We start from the raw sequence: 25,424 nt of genomic DNA on the forward strand, positions 1-25,424 counted from the left end.
GTCAGGACTCTTACTCAGATTTTGAAGAAACAGCCTCCTAGCAAAAGTAACAGCTGAGAGAGAAAAAAGTTGTTGTTTCTCTAAATCTATGCGTGAGACCCACCTCTGGGGGAGAGTGGAAAGAACACTAACTGGGCTTGAGTGTAAAGTTCTGAGTTCAAATCACAGAAGCATTATTGGCTCACTAGTGAAATTTGGGCCAGTCATTTAATCCCATTAAGCTTTGGTTTCCTCATCTATAAAATGTGGTTTGTACAGTGTCTACCTCACTGACGGATCTTGTTGGGCTCAAATGAATTAGTATTAATGTATTGATGAGAATACTCACTAGAGATCAAGACTGTATGCAAGTGTGAAAGATTATTATCTCTACCACCTTTACCCATACTCTGGTCTAATTTTTCTAGTTACTGTGGGAAAGCAGGGATGGTTTTCTGATTTCAAATCCTTTGTCAATTTATCCCATATCAAGACCCCATCTAATAGAAAAGGTAGTACTATTGAATTGTAATATGAATACTCACTCAAAGTCCTGATATTAATTATAAAATGTCTGAGATCCCCCCAAAAGCACTAAACCTACCATTTTTTTCCTGTAACATCTGCCAAATACATTTAAGACTAGGTGGATTTGAATGGCCAGAAATCCACATCTGCAATCTCTTTTCCTTTACTTTGAGCTAATGGAATGAAAATCTGTTAAAAAGAACTTATCTCCGTACTTTGGCCTGCTTCTAGTTGTCTCTGTAAATAAGGTTATAGGAAGGGATATAAATTGGAGACTTTTGATGTTTGGCATGAAGTATTAACATGGCTCCTTTGGTCAGATGCTAAAGATCATAAAATGCCAGGTGTTCACATACACACAAGATGGAATCAGACATTGGGAGAAGGGGAAAATGAAGGGGGAGAAATCGGAGAGGGAGATGAACCATAAGTGACTATGGACTCCAGGAAACAAACTGAGGGTTTTAGGGGGGAGGGGGGTGGGAGGATGGTGAGCCTGGTGATGGGTATTGAGGTAGGCACATATTGCATTGAGCACTGGCTATAATACACAAACAATGAATCTTGGAACACTACCTCAGAAACTAATGACATACTATATGGTGTCTAGCATAACATAATAAAAAAAAAAAAAAAAGAAAAAGAAAGAAACCTCTCAGGATAAAGGGCAAAAGTGGCACGTGCAGATCAGCTCACCTGGAAAGTTTCCTTCTGCCCTCCTGTACCTCCTCCTTTAACTCAACATGTATGTGAATGGGAAGAGAGTGGTCACAGAGGCTTAAGAAGTTAATTGTAATTTGGGATCTTAGGAAAACTCTTAGGATTGAATACAGAAGGAATATTGGTCACTCCCATGAAGTGTGGCATCTCACAAGGAAAATGACAAGCTCCTGAGCTTGCACCAACCAGTCTCTCTAGGATCTAGGTGATGAAGGACTAGGGAGCTGGGATGGAACACTGTTTAGCTGATGAAAATATAGTAGATTTCCAGTTCTGTGCTGTATGATCTAATCCTCCCTGTCTTAGCAGGAAAATTTGAGCTACATTCCACGAATATTTGAATAAATGAATGCAGCTCAGCCTAACATTAGTATTTTTTAAATATACAATGTCAAGTTTTACAAATAATATACTTTTTTTTATATCCATGACCTGTAAGTTGACGTTGGCACCTTGCTCTTCCTCTGCCATCTCTTCCTCCTGCTCGTCTCCTGCCTTTTCCATGTCAGTCTGTGTATCAGCGCAGATGCCTAGGGCATGGGAATTGTAATTCCATATACTGTTCATTTCACATAGTTAGAAATCTGTGAAAGAGCCAGGGCAGCACTGTTCAGAGTGGCAGAAAATTGGGGCACTGGACATTAAGCACAGATACATTTAATTATTTACACAGAATTAATAAGGTACTGGGTTGTTTTTAAAAGCTATGATCGAGCAACTGTTACAGATGCTATTTACGAAATTGATACTTCACTAGGAGACAAACCAAGTTTAGTAAAATGATTAAATAGGAATTTAATTAAGGAAAATGCATAATCATATTCTTATTAATATGTTAACTCTATAAAGATTATTTGCGTATTGTGGGCATTGAGCAAGATAACTAAAGCACATTAATTAGATTTCAAGTGAATTGCCACCATGTTCATTCATATTTTATAAGAATAGTAATTAAAATCCAATATGTTATAGCTATAGTCTGGTATTTTATTATATCCCATACTAACATTTCCTTATAAGTAATTTTAAAACATCAGCTTAATGGATTAGTAAAAGTGCAATAGTGTAACTGGGCATTTATTGTTAATAGAATTCAGATTATGAAGTGAACTTTTATTATTCTTAAAGTCATTCACAGCACACTTTTAATGATAAAATACTTACATTCCATTAGGGGTTCTTTTGTGGCCACTTTGTGCTGCAAATGACTTTCTGTATGCGTATTTAAATAAATATTCATTTTACATCCATTTCTCTAACCTTCTTTTATTTATATAACAAAACATAATTATCCTGTCTTTAGATTTGAGTATCCAGTTCGGTAGGTATGTAATATGTCACAAGTTTTGTGGACTGGAATTTTATTTGGTCAGACCACCATATTAGTTTGCCAAATATTTTCCATATTTGAAGAAAGCTAAGAGTGTAAGTGGTGATTCTGCTTCTGTCTGAAAGAAAATGATAAGAAGGATGACGAGATAAATATGAAAATGGGTGAAGTCGGGTTAGGTCTTCTTTTGGTGAGTAAACTACCCTCTTGGTCATCTGCTTTTAGAACACAAAAATTTCATTGCTCTGTTAACTCAGGATCTTCACAGGGCCCCTGTAGTTGATAATGCCGGTGTGTGTTCACTGAAAAGTGTTGCCGAGAAACTAGTGAGAAATCATATGAATGGATTGTTCATCAGATCAATTTGAAATGGCAGCTACCGTGCTGAGAATCATCTGCGAAAAGTTCCCACGCCGACGTTTGAGAGAACTCCCTCATCTTTTCTTTCAGTGCTTAAGGTCAGTGAGGAGATACGGCCCAAGGGAAGGGTCTTAAACATGTTTCCAATAAGGGTGTGGGGAATGTGTTAGTATTTCAACTTTTTAGATAAGGACACAGAAGTGTAGGTACGTTAGATGCAGTACCAAAAATTTCCAGATATTCCCAGTGGGGGCCTTTGGTTGTATTACACTTGTGACTGATATCAACTACTCTCCACTACTGTTCTTTTTTTTTTTTTTTTTAAGATTTCATTTATTTGTTTGACAGATAGAGATCACAAGTAGGCAGAGAGGCAGGCAGAGAGGGGGGAAGCAGGCTCCCCGCCGAGCAGAGAGCCCGATGCGGGGCTCGATCCCAGGACTGGGATCCTGACCTGAGCCTAAGGCAGAGGCTTTAACCCACTGAGCCACCCAGGCGCCCCACCCCTCTCCACTATTGTTCTTAACACAGATTTCAACCACATATTTGTACTTATTTCAGTACTACCTTCTGTTGTGTTTAGGCTCTCTGTATTACATTACCCAAGTGTAGCTGCAACCTTGTGGTGGACACTTGGACTTCTGCCCAAATCGTCCTCAGGAATGAAGGATTTAAACTTGCAGTTGCTAGTGCTTCAGATTTCAGGCCCCTCCAGGTACTGCATTGGGTGGAGATCTGCCTCACACAAACTCATATCCAATTCCTGCTACCAATAACTAATCTAAAGTTGAAGGGCCAGCCATCTAACCCCAAAGTGGAAAAGGTTTGAAGAGTAACCCTTCCTTACAACTCTCTGCGGGGTCATCTGTGACTTCTACTGAGGCCACGTTGCAGTTCAACACCTCATTTTCCCAGTCCTGCCTTTTTTCCCCTTTTCTCTTCCATAGGTTAGATCCCCAGAGCACTCGCTGATAAATATCCTGCATGTTAAACTCCATCTCAGGGGCTGCCACTCGGGTAAATCAATGGAAGCAACCCTTCATTGTTTCTAGATCTGGCATTTATCATTATTTTGTGGAGATCACAGAGTTAATTCTACATTAATGCTTTGTATTTCTATTCTGGATACACACTTCATGAATGGCTTAAATAAATGAAAACAACAGTTGAATCTAGATGATAATGTGGATAAAAGAGGTTGAGTTTAAAGTATTTAAGAGGATCTTAATCTCAGAGAGTATTAGGTAAAATGAGGAAATCTTACAATGAGAGATAATTGGATTCAGATCTTGAATACATTAACTAGAAATCAGGAATATGAATTTAAGTGATTGTATTTTTTTTTAAAAAGCATTTCCCTTTGCAATCTTCAGTGTTCAATAATTAGAGAAAAAGTCCTAGAGGAAAGTATGTTTTGCCTTTGTATCTCCAATCATTGGATGACTCTTGAGAAGCAAAGACTTCAAGTTTGCTATAGGGAAAGGAGTTTGAGCAAGTGAGGAAATTTCACTTGTAAGTTTTATCAGTGTAGAACACTTAAGCTCATTACCCTCTATACTTAATGAAGTCACTCACTGAACTTCTTAAGTGCCCCTTGGCTGAACACATCCCAGGACAACCAGCATGGAGCCAAGAGGAAAACAAAATTCTTTCATATTAATAACACTTTGGAGATACTTCATGGAATCTTTCCAAATATTAGAAAAAACAACTTTAAATAGATTGTTAAAGAGTTTTATTTTAGCATCCAGGTACTTTCTAGACAGTTCTGTGACTATGAGCTTTCTGTGAGCTCAACTCTCGCCAGTGAATTTCCATAGCTTCATTCAATACAATATCTATGTTTTCCAAACTGTAGCTATAAATTTTTCTTATTTTATCTGTTTTCAGTCTGAGATTCAGAACATTTCTATGTTTTGCTTTTCTTTTGTCATATCTTCCCAGTACCATTAAATCATAGCATTCTCTGATGCCCGCCCCCCCCCCCCCCCCCCGCTCCCTGGCCCCATACTGTTTACTGAGATTAGAAATTGAAGATTTAGCTAAGTTGTATGTAAATAAGAAGTCTCTTTAATAACCCACACAGTAGGGAAAATCACCACCCTGTCTGTCCATGGAGAAGTCTGTGTCTATGATATGAACTTAATTGTTTAATCACATATATTATTTAAATAATAGGATGTGATATATATTTCAAACTCCAAATTATCAAAGATGGCATTTGAAATAACAAATGCTATGCTATGGAACCCAACAAGTTTCCTTTCCCTCCATCCCCTCCTACTTTCTACTTTTTACTTTCCTCTTTTGTATGTATATTCGTTAACTCACACTGATAGATTCTAGTAATGCAAGGGTTTGCACATTCACTTATTCAGCAAATGTTTACTGAACCTCTATTATGTACTAAGACATGTCTTAGAAATTTGGGATACATTTTTTTACGCATGCAGGATTTTCCCTTTCCCAAAGAAACTTAATGTAGAGGGGAAAAATAACTTCCCTTTACTCTTCTAGGCTCTATGACTTAGCTTAAGAATTAAACTGACATAAACAGATTAACAGAAAAAAAACATAAAAATTTTCTTAAATATTTTTTGTATGTACCTGAGAGTCTTCAAAAAGAAAATGAAGATCCAAAGAAGCTATAAAGCCCCAAAGCTTATACAGTTGACAACGAAACGGGTAGGAGTGCTGACCCCTGCATAGTCAAAAATCTCCATATAGCTTTTGATTCCCCCAAAACTTAACTACTAATATACTACTTTTGCCTGGAAGCCTTACTTATGACATAAAAGTCAATTAACACATATTTTGTATGTTACATGTATTATATGTAGCACTTTTACAGTAAAGTAAGCTACAGAAAAGAAAATGTTATTAAAAGAAAATCATAAGGAAAAGAAAATATATTTACGGTATTATATTATATTTATCTATTTAAAAAATTGTGCTTTAGGGGACCCAGTGCAGTTCAAACCCATGTTGTTCGAGGGTCAGCTGTACTTGGCCTAGAAGCAGTAAATCACAGGACAGTGATGAGGAAATACATGGGGGAAACTAGTAGAAGACAAGGGCCTTTTTACTTGATTTGTTTGTATAGATCCACATCTGTATTGCCTCCCAGTCAGGTGATACGTTCTTCTCAGTACAAGGAAGTCACTTCTGTCATGGGAAATGTTATGCCTGCTTTTAAGTAGAAAGGGGAAGGTCAGAAAGACTTTCCTGCATCTGTTCTTTCTCAGGTGCCTTCAGCTCAGAACAATCAATATTCCATAGCAGGATGATTTGGGTTGGCACATTCTGAATCCCTTCAGTAACATAAAGTGACTCCTGATTTCAAAAAGTTCACTCTGGAGTAGGAGACTTGGGCCATGTAACAGTCATACATCAAATGTGTTATATGTATTACTTGCCACACAATGAGGAGACTGAGAACCTCCCAATTCTACCTTCACAATTCAGGAAGCCATCAACAAGACAAAGAGAAATCCAGGCAAGAAAATAGCTTGTGCAAGGGGTGCCTGGGTGGCTCAGTGGGTTAAAGCCTCTGCCTTTGGCTCAGGTCATGATCCCAGGGTCCTAGGATAGAGCTCCACATTGGTTCCCTGCTCAGCAGGGAGCCTGTTCCCCCCACTCTCTCTCTCTCTGCCTCTCTGCCTACTTGAGATCTCTGTCAAATAAATAAATACAATCTTTAAAAAGAAAAAAGCTTGTGCAAATACATGGGGCTTAACAGTGAAACCTACAATAACATAATTAGGCAGCATTTAGATGTATATCTGCACAGGGAAGACATGAGAAAAGAGGCTGACACATTAGCAAAGGGTTAGATCATCATCTTGCACTTCTTACTGAGAAGACTGGTGATGGAAATGGTGTTAGAGAAAGCAAACTGACCACCAAAGACTTGGGGGTCCCCTTTTGTAATACAGAATTACTGCTAAATATAGCTTCTCAGCCAGGAACTACATGTTCCAGTCTCTGACACATCTAGATTGTGACTAATGTTCCCTGATTCAATATAAGCAGCAGGGTTATGTGTCTGTCCCAGGTCAAGCGGGTCCCCCCCCCCCAAAAAAAGCAACCTGGTTTCTTGTGGATGAATCATATCCCCGCCCTGCTAACCAAGAACACCTACGTTAGACAGATACACAATTGAGAAATTAACTTTTATTCTGTTATGTCACAGGCATTGTCAATTTTCTGTGTCACTGCAGCTAGCTCTACCCTAATAAATTCACAGGGCCATTAGAGGTATGAAATGATCAGATATATACTTTTGGAAGAGGAAGATGTACTGGTGTAAGCAGGATAATCATGGTATCAGGAAGGCGTAATAAACTACTAGAAGGTTAGGATTAGTCTCAGGAATTTTACAGCAAAAAGAGAGAGTTTAGCTCTGGGCAACATTTGGATGGACCATCCTATAGAAATTTCTCCTAGCTTAGTTAGGGATAGTTCCAATAACTTCCAGGGTTTGAAATATGAATGGAAAAATTTTTTAAAAATACAAAAATATCCAGTTAGTAATGTTCTTGACCACTACATCAAAGTATTTAAGATGAAAGATTCTATTTTTAATGGGAAATCAACATCTCATTGTAAAAACGAGTACCTTTGGTTTAACTCTTATTTATAGAAAGTGGTTCTTTTTTCATATGGATGCTAGCCACCTCATAAAGACAGGAATGCCATGATATATTCCAGGCAAGAGTGTCTAGAGACTTATAAATGCATGGAGAGTGGAGCTTGAAGAGAGAAATCCCCTCTGCCAGGGTATAGAATGCCGGATAATGAATCCTCATGGAGGCGACATTACAAATTGGAGTCTGGAAGGAGAGAAGTCAGGGAAATGAGAGCTGTTATAGAATGAATGATTGTGGTAATTAAGATTATGGGTAAAGAAGGGTTTAGTTATTGCAATGCAGATAAATCAGGGGCATGTTTCAAGCAATGCAACAGTTTGCCTCTTGGAATTTTTCAAGTTCTTGCTTGTTTTTTTTCCCCGCAAAACCTAAAGATCCAGACAGGAAGTGTCTTATTCTTGTAAGACATATAGAAAAAAGGTAATTGCTAAAATATAAAAAGGGGCTTATACACACACCTAGCTGCCTTGAACCAGTTTTGGATTCAAACAACAAAAAAGACATCAATCATATTTCTCAATCAGTATTTAGCATATCATTAACAACCTTGACAGGAATAAATGACACGTTTGTAGGTGATGCTAATGAAGATGACATTTTAAATTTAGATTGACAAAACTCAAAGCTTCTATTTGTAAAATAATCCCCAGATGTGACACTGAATCTCTGAGGGGATGTTTGAATCGTGAAACTAGAATATTGTTCTGCTAAAGGTTTCATGTATAAATTGATTATAATCTATTTTTTCAAGCCACACTTTAATGAAGTTCTTTGATTATTTTTTGGATTTCATGTTAGTCGTTTGTTCTTCCTTTTGGAGGGGAAAGAGAATTTTGTCTCTTGTTATTCTGTTATTAGGAAGCCAGTGACAGAAAATATAGTGTCACATCCATGGAATTGTTTCAGTTATTAGGTTTTCAAATTATTTTTTATGATTACAGACAAATTTGTATTAATACTAAAAAGAATATTTTTTTCTGATTATAAAATTATGTGCTCAGTCCATAAAACTTAAATTATGGAAAAGTAAAAGGACATTAAAATATGTTAAAAAGCAGTTATGTATTTCTTCTTTTTTTCTCTATACACATATAAATATGGCGTACTTTTTCTTGCACTATTTTATTTGGTCCTCTCTCAAAAATATTTCTTGACAATGTGATTTTAATAGCTGTGCAATGATTTATCACATAGATGTCTCATGTATTTTTTTAATGATTTTTTTCTTTTTTTTCTGAATGTATGGGATGTTTCCAAAGTTTTGGTCTTCTACAACACACATACACACACACACAAAGAAAATCCCTGCTTGGATAAATCCCCTGACAATATATCTGTATCTGTACATGTTATACATGTTATTTTCTTACCATAGTTTCCTAGAAATGAAATTTCTACATCAAGGTACATAAGTCATGTCAAAGGCTCTGGATATTTATTGCTGTGTTACCCTTCAGGTCACCTGTGACGATTTATACCACTATCAGTGTCATTATTACTTTGATCTAGCCAGCCTTGATTCTCCTTACTGTTTCTAACCTGTGTCAGTTTGATAGGTAAAAACAGAATTTTATTGTGATTATCAGATTATTTTAATTTTTCTGTCTATAATAGGGAATAAACTTTTTTATTTGTTAATTAGCCATTTGTATTCTTCCTTCTTCAAATTGACTTTCTAAACCTTTACATATCATTTTTTCCAAAATACTGATTTATAGTAGTATATTTTTAGATGTGCATATTCTAAGATCTTTTCAATTTTATTGTTTTCTTTCATCCATATATCTGTAAACAAATATAAATTTTTGTCATTATTCTGTAGACATATATAAATTTTTGAAATTATAAATTCTTAAAAAATCTTTACCCATGACGTGATCATTTAAAATATTACCTTCGGGGCACCTGGGTGGTTCAGTCAGTTAAATGTCTGCCTTTGGCTCAGGTCATGGTCCCAGGGTCTTGGGATCGAGCTCCACATTGGGCTCTCTGCTCAGCAGGGAGCCTGCTTCTTCCTCACTCTCTGCTTGCTTCTCTGCCTGCTTGTGATCTCTGTCTGTCAAATAAATAAAATCTTTAAAAAAAATAAAATATTACCTTCATTTTCTTCTAGTTTTTTTCATTTATTTTCATAAATTCTTTTATTCCTGCATTTATTTTGATGTATTTTTTTGATCAACATTTAAGTTGTATGTGTGTGTGTGTGATACTTTCTAACATTTCTGGGGAGAGAGCATATATAAAATAACTTTTTGGTCTACAAACTAATAGCCGTTATATATGCTTTAATAAATTAACATTTCCTTATTACCTTCTCAATAAGATATTTGTAATACTGTGAGCATAAATCCCTTTTTCATACATATAAGTTATGACATATATAAGTATATAAATGTAACTATACAAGCAGGTAAATATTTATCCACTAATCAGAATTTGCAGGCAAACAAGGATTCTGGCCTTTATTGGAATATCTCTACCTCTTCACTGTGTTGATTTAGAATGCTTATTGTATCATTCATGTATCATGTATCATATCATCTATTGCATTCTTACACGTTCTCTAGTCTGTTTCAGAACTACCAATGTGAGCTCACAGATCTGTCTATCCTATATTACACCAATATATCATTTGTTATACTTTTAAAATTTTCCATTTTCAATTGGGGTTTTCAATTTGGGTTTTTAATGAGATTTCAGTCAATATAAGAAGTATTTTGGACATAAATAACATCTTCAGTACTCAATATTTCCATTCAGGGAAATACTTTGTTTCCTCATTTATTTAAATTTTCACAGCTCTTAGAAGGTGGTGTAGTGCGGCTACACCCTTCTGGGTGGCTCAGTGGGTTAAGCCTCTGCCTTCAGCCCAGGTCATGATCCCAGGGTCCCGGAATCGAGCCCCGCATCGGGCTCTCTGCTCAGCAGGGAGCCTCCTTCCCCCTCTCTCTCTGCCTGCCTCTCTGCCTACTTGTGATCTCTCTCTCTCTCTCAAATAAACAAATAAATAAATTTTTTTTAAAAAATCATTAAAAAAAGAAAGTGTTGTTGCTTTGTGTATATGAATTCTAGCCATTTCCCATTAAAATTGATCATTTCTGTACATTTTATTTATTTACATTGCTTTATTGAAGGAAACATCAATACATTACATGTTCTAACTGGCTTTACTAATATATAGGAAGTCTGTTGCTTTCTTTTATTTCACTGTTTACTGGATTTTGTTATTAATTAAAATATAATGGAATTAATCCTCTACATTCTTTTTTTTTTTTTAAATTTTATTTATTCATTTGACAGACAGAGATCACAAGTAGGCATAGAGGCAGGCAGAGAGAGAGGGGGAAATAGGCTCCCTGCTGATCAGAGAGCCTGATGCGGGGCTCGATCCCAGGACCCTGGGATGATGACCTGATCCGAAGGCAGAGGCTTTAACCCACTGAGCCACCCAGGTGCCCCAATCCTCTACATTCTTTTAAAAAAAAGAAAGGATGTAATGATATCATTGCAATCATCTTGTTTCTTTCTTCCACTAGGTTTAACTCTTGTTCCTTGTTCTTTCCCCTTCTTCCCTTTTCTTCTCTTTTGACTTTGAATAGACCCTCCAGAAAAATATTAAATAGTAAAGGCACTAACAAACTTTATTGTATTATTTAAAAGCTGGATGGAATTCCACTACAGCTGTGTTTTCCAAAGTGTTATCCTTTGAACATTAATCTCTCCAGATGCTTTGTGAGCAAAGAATCCCATGTTTAAAAAAAAGTTTAAAACTTCTCATTAAAAGGTTATGATGTATTTTTGCATATTAGAGATCTGAGAAGTCTTGTATTAAAAAATTGTGTTTTATCCCATTAATTAATGTTTCATTGAGCAAAATCAGTCATGAATGAATGCAAAACTCTTTGTCCTATTTTCCCAACTGAGCAAGTGCCAAGGTGGAAAGAGTGTCCTGCCCTGGGTACAGGCAGAAATAAGAGAATATAATCTCTGAACGGAATGTAAAAGCAATTTTAAAGCCAACTAAAGATCAGTGCCATTACCACTCTTCACTTACTTCTCACCCCCAACAACTTTGGTTAGTTTGAATTCTAAATTTAGAAATTTTTTTTTTCAGTTTCTGTTGACTCTTTTTGTAATTTTATTTATGCTTCAAATTACACATTTTGTGAATTTCTTTAACAAGTGTTATATTCTACATGGAAGTTGATTTTAATTTCTCCCATTTATATGGTGCCTCCTAACACATGCAGGTTGAGTTCCATGTGTTCATTGTGAGAGCTAATGGGCAATGATGGAATTCTTTGGTCTCTGGGTGAATTTGGTGTCTTTGTGGGATTATGTAGTCTTGCATTTAAATAGTACTTTTGATGGGGTGCCTGGGTGACTCAGTCAGTTAAGCATCTGCCTGCCTTCTGCTAAGGTCATGATCCCAGAGTCCTGGGATCAAGACCCACACCCAGCTCCCCTCAGCTCAGGGAGGAGTCTGCTTCTCTCTTTCCCTGTGCCCCCACCTGTCTCGTGCTTCCTCTCAATCTCTCACAAATAAATATGTAAAACATCTTTAAAAAAATAAATAGTACACTTGAAATAAACAGTAACAGCCTGGTGGTAGTAAAGACAAAGAAACAGCTTGAGTTATTTCAATTTCATAATTCATTGTTGCCACTTGGAATTTTTATCTGTGTTTAAGATTTCAATCAGTGAAAAAAGGTGAGCTGTAATATTTTCATTTACTAGATGCAAATTTTGGTTCTTTCTTGAAACATTTTGATAAATTAGAGTAACATATTTAAGTTAACAGTTTTAATTATACTTACTGGGCTAGTAGAGTTGACCTTTTGCACTCCTGAATCAGTCAGTCATTGGCTGCAGGTTGGGAGTAAATCATCTTCAATTAGCAGACAATTCTCCAGGGAAGGTAGCTGTGAGCAATTACCCAACCCTCATAGCAACTGGGATGGTTCATGCTCCTGATTAAGGGCTCTGAGTAGAGAACCAAGAGAATGTACTGGAGGTTCAAAACTTTTCTTACCATTTACTCTGCTGAAGAATTTTTCAATTTGTCAAGAAGATATTTACGGTAGGTGAACAAATGTCCTTCCAGTCCTCAAAGATTATCCATGTCCTAATCCCTGGAACCTGGAAATGTATCTTATATGGAAAACAAACCAAAAAGGGATCTTTGCAGGTGTGATTAAGAATCTTGAGATGGGGAGAAGACCATAGATTATCCAGGTGGGCCCTTAAGGCAGTCACATGTATCCTTATAAAGCAGGAGGCAAAAGGAGGATTTTTTTAATGGCGAGACGTTGAAGGAGAAAGTGTGACCGTTGAGGTGGAGACTGAAATGATGAAGCCGCCAGAAGCTGGAACGGGCAAGGAATGGATTCTCTTATATCTCCAGAGGGAGTGTGGCCTCGCCAGCACCCTAATGCTAGCCTCCACAACGATGAATGAATAAATTTTTGTTGTTGTAAGCCACCCGATTTGCTGTAGCCTCTGCTGTAACTTGATACAACAGCCATAGGAAATTAATGGAGCACTGCAATTCGACTGAAAGGTAAGCAGCTCTGGGTTAACTTTTTCTAAGTACACCCATATTTGTGCCACATCGGTGAATGCCAAACGTTTTTCCTATATTCGTGGCTTTTTTTCCCCCTTAGCAGTTTTTTTGTACTACACAGATGAATCTTACTGTATTTTCATTGTTTTTATGTGTATTTATTCTGACTATAAAGTCCTCTTAAGGAGAACTTACTTTGATAAAGGTGGAAAGAAAGTGAAGTTTAAAGTCAACTAGTTCTTGTTCTGAGTTGCAGACCTTAGGTAAAATACTTAAAGTACTGAAGCCTTACATTCCTAATATGTAACACAGTGATGTTAACACCTAGAGTGTAAGGGAGAATTGCATATATTAAATGAAATAACAAATACAGAATACTTGGTTCAGTGTAGGAATCAGATAAAGGTAAGTTCTCTATGTCTTTCTTTCCCAAAGTAACTGGTACATACTTTGGCATCATGGTAACCCTTGAGTAAATAAGTATATTTGTTGCTGAATTGGATACACTTAAATTTTAAACTGCAAATTGATTGTGAATTGTTTTAACAGTTGATATTTATGAAAAGGTACATATATCATTTACATACAAACATTATACATCCGAGCTAAAGGTGAGCTTGGAACATATTTGTAACTACGGAGGCTCAATATTCTTCTTTTAACCATATTACAAATCCTCTCTGTGTGATAGAGTTGTTAAAATCAGGTGTTAATAGTATTGCTGAATCTTGCACTTTGCAACCTGAACACAAAAAAGTAGTGGGTGGTAACTTGGCTTTGGAGATATACCTAAATGTGTGGTATTTATTTGGTGTGGTCTAGACATTCCCATCTGTTTTCATGTATATTAACAGGATAACTAGTTGTTTTAAGAATTAATAAGCACTAATATTATAAGACACATTTCCAAGAAAGAAGACTGTTTCTGAACCTTGGATTGGGCCACTTTGGCAGGAAAGAGACCAAGGGGGGGAAAAAAATGAAATTGAATAAGTTCAAAAGAAAGGTGGTCTTAAAAGGAATTGAAATGATTGAGGGAGAGAGAGTAATAGCTGATAGGTATTTTGATAGACCCAGTGAGTTCAGGACATGCCAGATAAGTAGAAAAGACAACGGATCTCAAAAGAAAATACTAGTACATTTTTTTCCTCTGTAAGCTAGTAGGAAGTGGTTTAGGATATGCCCTGTGCTGCTAAATTAAAATGACTTTTGGGGTTTATTAACTAATCTAACTTGGGCTAGACACACTATGAGTGTGTTTTCTAGTCCTACCAGTGAGGCTCTTGTGTTGTGTTGTTTACTTTTGTGAAATAATAGATACAGATAGATCTATCTTCTCCCAGTCCCTGGTACCCAGCTCCTAAAACCTTTGTACTTTACTAAGTGATACATTATTAAGAGCATATTTTGTTCCAATAGTTGGTCTTTAACCCTGGTTTCTGACAGAGTTTGTAAATCCCTTGGAATTTCCTGAATGATAATAATGTCTTTTGCTCTAATGAGGTGACTCTTGGATGGAGTCCAGTCACCAGAAAGACCCAAGCCATGATGAGAAGCTTGGGAACTTTTGTCCCAGGCCTCATTTTCCAGAGAGGGAAGAGGTGCTAAAAAATAAGATAATTATCAATCATGCTTACATGATGAAGGTTCCATTAAAAATACCAAAAGTATGGGGTTCAAAGAACTTCTGGTTTGGTGTAGCCGTCTAAATGCAGTGGAAGTGTGCTGTATTTCAACTCCTGAGGGACAGAAGATCCTAAACTGGCGACCCCTTCTGGACTTACCTTATGTATCTCTTCATCTGGCTTTCACCTGTACCCTTTATCATAACCTCTATTGTGAAATAAACTGGTAAATACGTTCTGTAAATGTGTTCCCTGAGTTCTATGTTGTAGCAAATGATCAAACCAAGGAGGGGGTCATGGGAACCGCAGTTTGTCATTGGTCAATCAAAAGTACAAGTGTAGCCTGGGACTTAGGATTGCCATCTGAAGTGGATGGTCAGTTTTGTGGAACTGGGCCCTTAACTTGTGGGGTCTAATACTATCTCCAAATAGTTACATCATAGCATACTCACTCAGCTGGTGCCAGAACATTGCTTGGTGGATGGAAAACCTACAGTTCTACTCTTGGAAGTACTGCATGTGAGTAGAGGAAAAAACACAGGAAGAGTGTGTGTTTATCTTTTGTTTTTTGTTTGTTTTCCTTTTGTGGCCTACAAATTCTGACCAGCCATAAACTTGTATGTGTGTGTATAATATTTATAGCATATTTATATATGTATGTATGTGGTGGCTTCCATAAATAAATGGTGGCCTATACCAGAAATGCCAAGTATTTATTGAGAGGTTGATAAGGGAATGTGTTAATTTTTTAAAGGTTATGTATCTGTTTACATATTAAACAATTCTTACATACCATATTATCATGTTCCTGCCAACAATACAGGAAAGTAAATTTATTTTTGACTTGTTCCAAATCTCAGAAATATTACAATTTCTTATTTTGTGAAACTAGTAAATGCAAGTATTGTGGCTCAGATCCAGAGAGGCCCAGAGCTCTTATCAATCTCTTATTTTTCTTGATAAGAAACCACAGGAACTTAAAGGACAGGGAAATCAGAAAGCTATGTGCCCTTTGGGAACAGCTTTACAGCACACTTTGGGGTAACATAGAGAAGAGTGGCGGGGACAGCATTTACCTGAGTTGGTACAGCACTGGGGTAAACCTTGCAGGGGTGTCTCACGTTCCTAAAATCCATGTACTATTCCCAAAGGATTCCTGAAAGACTCAGCAGATACAATACAGAGGAAGTTCTAGAGGTAGTGTTTGCTGCTGAACAAGGTTTTCCTGTAAGGATAGCTGATGCCCCAGAAGTTCAAAAGCCCTAAGTCAACAGTCTGCCTGTCTTCATCCCAAATCCCATACAACTCTCTAAGTTATTAAATCTCTGCTTTTTATCCTTCTTACTATTCCGTTGCTCCCCTCCTATCCAATTCCTCTTCACTTCCACTTGGGAGTTACACAGTTTTGAAAGAGAAGGAAGCTTACTTATACCATTCTCTTTGCAGGTGAATCCTTCTGTATTATCTCTCTTATTGTCTAGATTATTATATAGATAATATTATCTATTATCTATAATTATCCATCCACTTTTTTCTAACTTCTACTGAATTTCACTCCTTTCTCATTGATTGGCATTTGGGAAATTTTTCATGTTTGCAGATTTGCTCTTCTACTTGGGTTTAGGCTCAAGGTGGTTACTTTGGTGCATTCTAGAACTCCGTCTTGAAAAGGCTGATCCTAGGTGGACAAGAGTGTTATTCAGAAACTGCATTTAGGAAATGGTGTATGTAGTGCTAAAATATAGGTCCTCTGACTTTAAATCTTTTTCTTTTCAATCCTAGAAAATTCTGTGTTTAACTTATGTACAAATCCTTTTTCCTGAATGGAAGAGAATAAGAGCTTAAATATTGTAATAAATGGGGAATGCAGAAGAAATATATCTTAATTATAGTGAATAAAATTCAATTCATGCTGTATTTGGAATCTATTCCCTCTTTGCCACAGTAGCTACTCTCTGGATTTGAAAATCAATTCCAAAATACTGGACATAATATTAAAAATTAAAATGAACCCCATGGTAGTCTAATGAATTAGCTGTGTATTGGAAGATAGACAGAAAACATCTTCCAATACACAGCTAATTCATTAGACTACCATGGGGTTCTGTAAATTGGAGAGCGAAAGGAACCTTGCCAAAGACCATGAGGCTTAGGCCATAACCCTTTACCACTTGAACGCTCAGATTGTAATTATCCTCCAAAAGGGGTAAATTCTTTTAATGAGAAGTAGAGTGCCATTTGCTACATTTTCATTTGTCACTACCTTGCTGAATTATTGAATTATTTGATACCTTAAAACTATAACTTAATACCTAATATTAAGATGGCTCATGTTTCCTACGTATAATCATTCATTTTTGTAACAGAATAAATGCATTGCTACAATGGGTCAGTTACTAGATGGGCTGTTTGGGACACTGAGGTGAAAGAAACCTAGCATTTGTTGTTTTTCAGAGAGCATGTTTTTCAGTGGAACATGAAAAGCATGTGCATATTTATAATATAGCATGGGACATGTAATAATTGAGACCTAGGTGAAGTGTTTTGGTAGCTTCAAGTGGGAAATAATTATCTGTAATTAAAATTGTTGGAGACTTCCCATAATAAAATTGGCCTCAAACTTTAAGTTGAAGTTTGTCAGTTGGGGAAAAAACGAGGGAGAGGATGGTATAAAACATTCTAGACTTGTGGAAAGAAACAATGTGTGATGGAGAATGGGGCATTTGGGAAACTGACTTCTCCAATATTGGCTAGGTGGTGCCAAATGCAGGCTTCCCAGAATATAAACAAAACAGTCAGCCAGTGAGACAAAATTAAGTTCATTCTTACCATAGGAAGAACTTTCCCTCTGCAGTAGTAGTAGTAAGGTGAAAGGCAAAGTTGGGATATTTATTGAGATTTTTATTTTATTTTATTTTTTATTTATTTATTTGACAGAGACCGCAAGTAGGCAGAGAGGCAGGCAGAGAGAGAGGGGAGGAAGCAGGCTCCCCGCTGAGCAGGGAGCCCGATGCAGGGCCCAATCCCAGGATGCTGGGACCACGACCTGAGCCGAAGGCAGAGGCTCCAACCCACTGAGCCACCCAGGCGCCCCTATTGAGATTTTAAAATCAAGTTTAAGGCTGGTTTTTAAAAGTGAAGATGAAAAAAATTGTTTAATTTAGGATTGCTACATAGCAGTAAGGCAAGCATTGTAAAGTAAGAGGTTCTGAGTCTTAAAGTGTAAATGATCATTTGATTCTTTCAAGTGAAAAGTTGATGGATCTGTCTGGTAGTTCCTAGAATGAATGATAGTTATTTGCAACTTTTATCTTGTCTGGCAAAAGTGGCCTGGAATTACAAGGTTATATTAATGATAAGTGAAATAGTAAAGTCCTGCTAATGTAGACCACAAGATGTGCAGCTATAGATGGTTCTGATTCTCAGCTGGGATAAAATTGGAGGTAGTCAATAAAAGTACATTCTATCAAATGTTAAAGAGTATTGAATGTCATGTAAAAAGTTAGAAATAATTTCGTAAGTACCAAGGAGAGAGCAAATTTTTCTTAAGAGAGGGGCTTGATCGTGTACATGTGAATTGGTAAGAGATTAGACTAGATATGTCAAAAAGGAGGAGCAGAGATAGAAGGTTGAGATGTTCTGTAGTCACTGTGATGAAGTTTTAGAATAAAAGTGAGGTCCGGAGCCAACAACCAAAAAAGAATCCTTGAGACTTCCTGGTGCAAAATGGTGGTTTATTAAAGCACAGGGACGAGACCCATGGGCAGAAAGAGCTGGTGCCCTGTGGTCCCTAGAAGCAGCTGATTATATACACAGTAGTTGGGGAGGTAAAGACAAAGGGGGTGTTCAGAAGGGCTTTCATGTGGTAAAGAAGACTCTCAGGATAAGAGACCTGGTTATTGTAGAGCCAAGGATGATTTTCCCTCTAATGAGGCACTAACGTTGAAGACATTCAGAGTTTCCTGGTGGAATGTCACACTCCTCCTAACATACATCTTTGTCAAAGAGCTTTAGGGTTCAAAGAAATTCAACTTTATTTACATTTCCTTCCACCTCAGCCTCCCTCAATTTTAGGGAGGGGAGGGTGATGTTAGGGCTTCAGGAACTGAGTTATAGGTCTCTGGAATTTATGGGTCAATTGATAAGAAAGCTTCTTCCTTGTAAATCACTAGGACATTTGTAAACTGGGGGAGACTCAGGTCTTGCAGGATTGTGATCTCTACAAGTTAACTATTTGTTTTTCCTTTAGGGCAGCCAGGAGTGCCTGAGGAGTGTCACATATATCCCATGGGGGGGTGGGAGGATGCGGGGTATCAGCTTCTGCTTTGTCCTCAGTTTGCCTTCTGTTCCCTCATCAAATGGATACCGGTTAATCAATTGAAAGATAAGAGGTTATGAGGCCTTGAACAAACACAATGTAAATAATGAGCCAAAAATTTTTTATAAGAGGAAAGAAAATGATCTGGTTATAAATGTGAGGCATAAAAGGAATCAACATATAGATTTATTGAATTTTAAATACTGTATATTTATCTACATTCAATCTAGAATCCTGTAAGGTAGGTATTATTACATTTTCACTTTACATGTGAGGAAACGGAGACACTGAGAGGTAAAATTACGTAAGTCATGCAAAGGTAAAGTCGAATGTAGGCTGGCCTTTGCTATGCCCCAGATTGTTGGTTTGGGTTACTACTAGGAAACTGAGAGTGGATTAATGAAGATGGCCCTTCTTGGAAGATAATGGTTTGCAGGAAGGATTGATTAGTGATAATTTGAGCTTGGGACACTCCCTGTTCTCTATGTCCAGAACTGATCCAAGGGCAGGTGTTGATAAGTTAGTTGGAAAGGAGTCTAAAATTCAAAAGAGGTTGTTTTTTTTTGTTTGTTTTGTTTTGTTTTGTTTTAATCAAATATTTGAGTATATGTTCAAGGTACAGTTAGGCTTAAATAAATAAAAATAATGGTGATGATACAGTTCCTGCTTAATTTGGCTGTATGTGTTGAGTTAGTTGGACAATTAGGGAGTCAGGGCCAACATGAAACCTGGAATCAGGACAGCTGCTAACAACAAACAAACAAGCAAACAAACAAACAAAAACCCATATCCTGTTTTGCAGCTTCGACAGGACTGCCCCAGCATTCTGCTTTGTAGCCTTTGCAGAAATGACTTTGCAAAACATCCTAAAGTTAAGGCAATTAACCACAAAGCATTTATCAATACCTCTGGCAAGGGGCAGTTAAGACATTAGCTCTCAGATGTCAGCAAAAAACCTCATTAGCCATTGACATTAACCTAACAGGTAGGTAGATATGTGACCAAAGCCCTGACTGGCATGACTCAGCATACCCTAATTGCTTAAGATAGTTCTGCAAAAGAGCTCCTACAACTCCCACAGCTTAGAAACTCCAAGGGCAACCCTCTTGGGTCCCCTCCATCTCCAGGAGCTTTGTACTCTTGCTCAATAAACTTTGCTTTGCTGCCCACCACTCTTCATCCAGTCTACCTCTTCATTGTTTGAAGCAGCACGACCAAGAACTGTGGGCGCTAAAGGCAGAGAATTCCCGCAACACATGAATATTATATGGGAAAACCTACATTACTCTTTCTCCTCTTATTCTTACACAACTACATGTTCACAACACTGAAACAGATGTATGGGGATTCTTCCCACACAAAACAATTCTGCCACACCATCTGGGTGTCCTCACAATTTAACTCAATTCTGACACTATTTACCTGGAGATCGCCTCAGAACCCACAGGTTAAGGGCTCAGTTCTACAAAATTGCTCTCCCCCTGCCCCCACAACAGTTCAGAAGCCAACTGCAAGTCCAGGTTGTTTCCTGTGCATTTAACCAATTCACTGTAAATTGGGGTTTCCCACAACCCCTCCTAAGGTTTGATTAATTTGTTAGAACAGCTCATAAAACTGAGAAAAAATTTTTTTTACCAGTTTACTACAAAAGGATAGGATAACATCATTAGATGAGCATCTAAATAGAAAAGATGCATAGGGCAAAATATGTAGGAAGGGGTTTGGAGCTTCCATGCCCTTTCCAAGAACATCCCTCTCCCAATACCTTCATGTGTTCAGCAATACAGAGGTTCCCTGAACACTATACCTTTTGGGATTTTTATAAAGGCTTTATCATGTAGTTATGATTGATCATTATCTCAGTTTCCAGCCTCTCTCTGTGCTGAAGAATGGGGGTGGGGTGAAAGTTCTAAGCTTCTAATCATGGTTTGGTCTTTCTGGTGCCCTCCCTCCAGGAGCCCCCTGGGTCCTCTCATTAGAACAAAGGATACTACTGTTATGTAGGAAATTTCAAGAGACTTGGGAATTCTGTGTAAGAAACTGGAGTCAAAGACCAAATATTAGACCAAAAGATGTTAGGAAAATACAAGGGTATTAGGAGCTCTGTGCCAGGAACCAGGGACAGATAAATAGGTTATACATTATATGTTATACATTAAATATGTAATTTTTATCTCACAGAGGTATAGAAAATATTAATAGAGGAATTTAATCATGCACCTAATAAAGGTGCCCATGGTGCTTTCTCCTACAGTGTATACTCTTGGAAGCATGTGGTTCTTGACCAGATCTTTCTTTCTTCAGTCAATTTCATTGTAATTTATTTGAGCTCCTTTTGATACTCTCCTTAAATTTGATACAGAAATGAAACATGAAACTTTGCTCTACATGATTAAGGCAGGACTTGAATTTCCTAAGCTGTAGCCTGGTTTAAGGCTAGATATTTTTAGACTAACTTAAGACTAAAAAGATTTATAGCCTGGAACTAAGGCAGACCATCATTCATCTTCACCCCGGACAACAATGTGAACAAGTTCCTACATTTGCTTGAGTCTCAATTATTTCTTATGCAAGACGGGCTTTGTAGTGCCAACTTCACAAAGCTTTTGTGATTATTAAGTAGGTGGTATTTTACATAAAAAGTCTAATTTTTTTGGTGAAAATAGGTTGTTTTATGTCACCACTCGAATGAAACTCTGTGCTATGATCCAGTCTATTGTAAAACTCACACACTTATCTCTGAATTCTGTTTTTAGGCAAGTCACATTTTCTTTATCGTTTTTCAATCTGATGCATCTGCCTTCATAAATCATATATAAAGTTGATAAAAGCAAAGAGCACAGCCTTAGGAAAATCCAACAGGTCGGCAGCTATTTATAGTTTGACAATTTATGAGAACAAATGTCTCCATTACATAAATAATTCCCTTGCATTTCATTTGCTTACACACCATTATTTCTACAAGTTTGTCACAAAAGAATGGAGATCGATTTATCTTCTTAGCCGGCACACTGGGTAAATGTGAATCCAACATACTCTTTTAGTTCTTTTTGCTAGAAAGTTAATACTAATCTTTTATTTTATAAAGATATACCTGTATTTTAGCCAAGGGCTAATGAGACATAAAAAAGAGACATAAAAGCCCTGTGAGTAATTTGGCCTTGAGCTTTTTCTGTGTACTCCAGTGATCACTTGGCTGGTTCCACCTGAGTCACAGTCTTTGAGTGGAAGTGTAAACTGTCCTTAGATGTTATTTTGCCCTTTAGCTTCTCTCATCAGCGTAAAAGTGGAGCAATAAAATTGCTTCAGGGCCCGTTTGCTAGCCTGTGTGTAGGTAGAGAGTCCTCCCTATCCTGAGGATCAGACAACTTGTGTTCTAATCATTACCTCCTATTAAACATTCTTGTGCCAATCACAGAACATTCTTAAAATTACTTACAAAATAAGGATAGATTGGATATGTCAATTTAAAAATGACTTTTAAATGATTTTATAATTTATAAATGAGAAAATTGGTATTTATGAAATAAGGAGACTGGACTGTGTGCTTGAATGTTTTATCAACTTGGCTAAGACTAGAAGCTGGATTTCCCAGAATCCTCTTCCCAGCATGGTTCCAGAACAGAGCTGGCCATGATCACAAGGCAGAAATGATGCCAAAGACACTACTGTGGGAGGGAACTGAGCAGCTGGACACTAGACCAGCAAATAAGTAAACTCCACTTTGTCTTTACTCTCCTGCCAATCTGAGTTCATATTATCCTCCTCATTGCTGGTCCCACCAGACAAAAGTGACTCCAAGTTCACCACCAGGCACATGACCATGGGCATGAACTCCCTTGGAAGAGGTAGATACTACAGGCCTTCCCACAAGTGCTCCCTTTATGATCCCACTTAGATGTCCAGAAGTACTTTGCTCTTAGCATTTTCCTGCAAGCTCTGACTTGTCCATGTGCTTCAGTGTTTCGGGCCAACATGATTAGTAACTTTTTTTTTTTTTTTTTTTTGATCTTCCCATATACCCCTTCAACACCTTCCCTTCTTTGCTTCCTTCCACATTCATGTAAGATCTAATTCTGGTCATACTCTGTTCCCATAATACCTTTAAGGGGTTTTACTCTCCTGAGCAAACCAGGACTAATACAGACGAATATTCATCTGGTTACAACATAAAATATCTCTATAATTCTCTCACAGACTCAAACATTAAGCTGAGTGTGATAATAAAGATTTTTACTTAATCCTCACAAGTCTATGAAGTATTATTAGTAGGCTCATTCTGCAGATGAAAGAACACATTTTACAAATATTATCTAATTTGATTCACACAACTTGTGACTGTAATCCCAGTGTATCTCACTCAAGAGTGTAAGTTCTCAGGGTTCACAGACCTCTATGGATCCATAGACATGACTCCGAGTATCTTGTGAACACTAGTAAAGTGTGCGTTTTCATTAAACATTTTTCAAGGTAGGAGGGGTCCATAGTTTTCAGCACAACTATAAAAATTCTATAAGCTCAAACACTAAAATTAATGCTTGAAAACTCTATTGCATGTGGTCTGTACTGGCCGCATGTGGCTACTTAAATTAGTTGAAATTTACTAAAGCTGAAAATTTAGTTTCTTAGTTACAGTAGTCTTATTTCAAGGCTACCATACTGGACAATGCAGATAGAACTTTCTTCAATGATAGAAATACTTTCTAATACACAGTGCTACTGTAGAGGATATTCAACATTTTAAGAAAATGCCAAATATCCATCTGTTGCTCTGTATCATTAAGGGAGCCAAACCCCTTTCTGTCCATTCTCCTACTCCCCCTCAGCTGTCCTTAAAACACAAAATCCCCATTCAAGTAGAACATCAAATTCATTGGACAGCCTAGGAGAAGCTCTGTTTTCTTTTATAAAGGTTGGTGAATTTTGTACAACGTGATTGCGTACAGAGTTGAAAAACAGACCCAATTCACCTACAGAGCCACGTAAATATTTTAAGACTGTGTTTTATAAACTGTAAACTTTATTATAGGCTTTAGTTTAAGAGCAGGTGAAGTCTATATATCATTGAGTCCCACCACTCATGGCTATTGTTCTAGTAGCCTGCTTCTTCACTTGTGCCATACGCGTCCCCAGCAGATTGGATTAACAGCTCTCTGGGGCCCCCTTTCACCTTCCAAAAGAAATACTGATTGAACCAGAGCAAATTCCTCCTTCTCTGACTTATGTACATAAAAGAAAAACGTAGGATTTACCAACAGCACAATAGACTACCAACAGGAAACCAATCACCCTCTTCAGGGAGAGCACTAAAGAGTTTATCATCCTTTCGGGCCAGAAAGGTTTTAAATGGAGAACATAGACCTTTACAGCTGCAACAGACTTTTTTGCATTTTAAGGAGCAGCATAATAGCATCTCCAATTAGGAACTAATTAGAAAAATAAGTAGCAGTTCTAGAATTTTTGGCAGCTATCCCTCATAACCTGAAAGTAATCAAAACACTTCAAAATCACCTGCAGAAAGCATTGGAGTGGGTATTAGCATCAGTTCTGTCAAAGGGAAGGTACAGTGTGTTTTCTGCCTTAAAGTGCTCTCACCTTTCTTCCGTGCAGACTTTGTAGGAGTAGATTCTCTGCTTCTCTAAGATAATGACTCAAAAAACCGTGTAGGTGCCATGTGGGGTCTAAAAATATTTTGAGTCAACTATTTCTTAAACTGAAATGTATGTAGAATCAGGGCCTGGAAAGTACTTAAAGTTTATGAAATGATGAGAATGTTTAAATTTAATGTTTTTATTAAAATAGACTAATTTTAAAATGGAGAGTGTGAGAAAGGTACACATTCTTTGCAGTCGTGATTTGCAACAGAAAGATACTTTCTTTGAATTAGACATTTTCCATTCAAGTCAGTATTCTCAAACTGGGGTTAGTGGAACCATTAGAACTTTTTTTTTTTTTTTTTTTTTTTTTTAAGATTTTATTTATCTGATGCAGAGAGATCGCAAGTAGGCATAGAGGCAGGCAGAGAGGGGCGGGGTGGAGGGGGAGAAGCAGGCTCCCTGCTGAGCGGAGAGCCCAGTGTGGGGCTTGATCCCAGGACCCTGAGATCATGACCTGAGCCAAAGGCAGAAGCTTAATCCACTGAGCCACCCAGGTGCCCCAGGGCGTATTTTTAAAAGTGCTTGAGAACTTTTCTCTTTAAAAGGGTTTCTCCTACTTTGGGGTTATTTGTCAACTACTTACCTCAATTTCTTTCCTTTGCAGATAATAAAACTTGTCCTATTAATCACGGAACTTAAGAATCTCCTGAAACTACAAAATGATGTAAATTAGGATTTAGCTAACCTGTAGTATG

The sequence above is a fragment of the Martes martes genome, assembly GCF_963455335.1.
Source record: "Martes martes genome assembly, chromosome: 1".
In the NCBI taxonomy this organism is placed as follows: Eukaryota; Metazoa; Chordata; class Mammalia; order Carnivora; family Mustelidae; genus Martes; species Martes martes.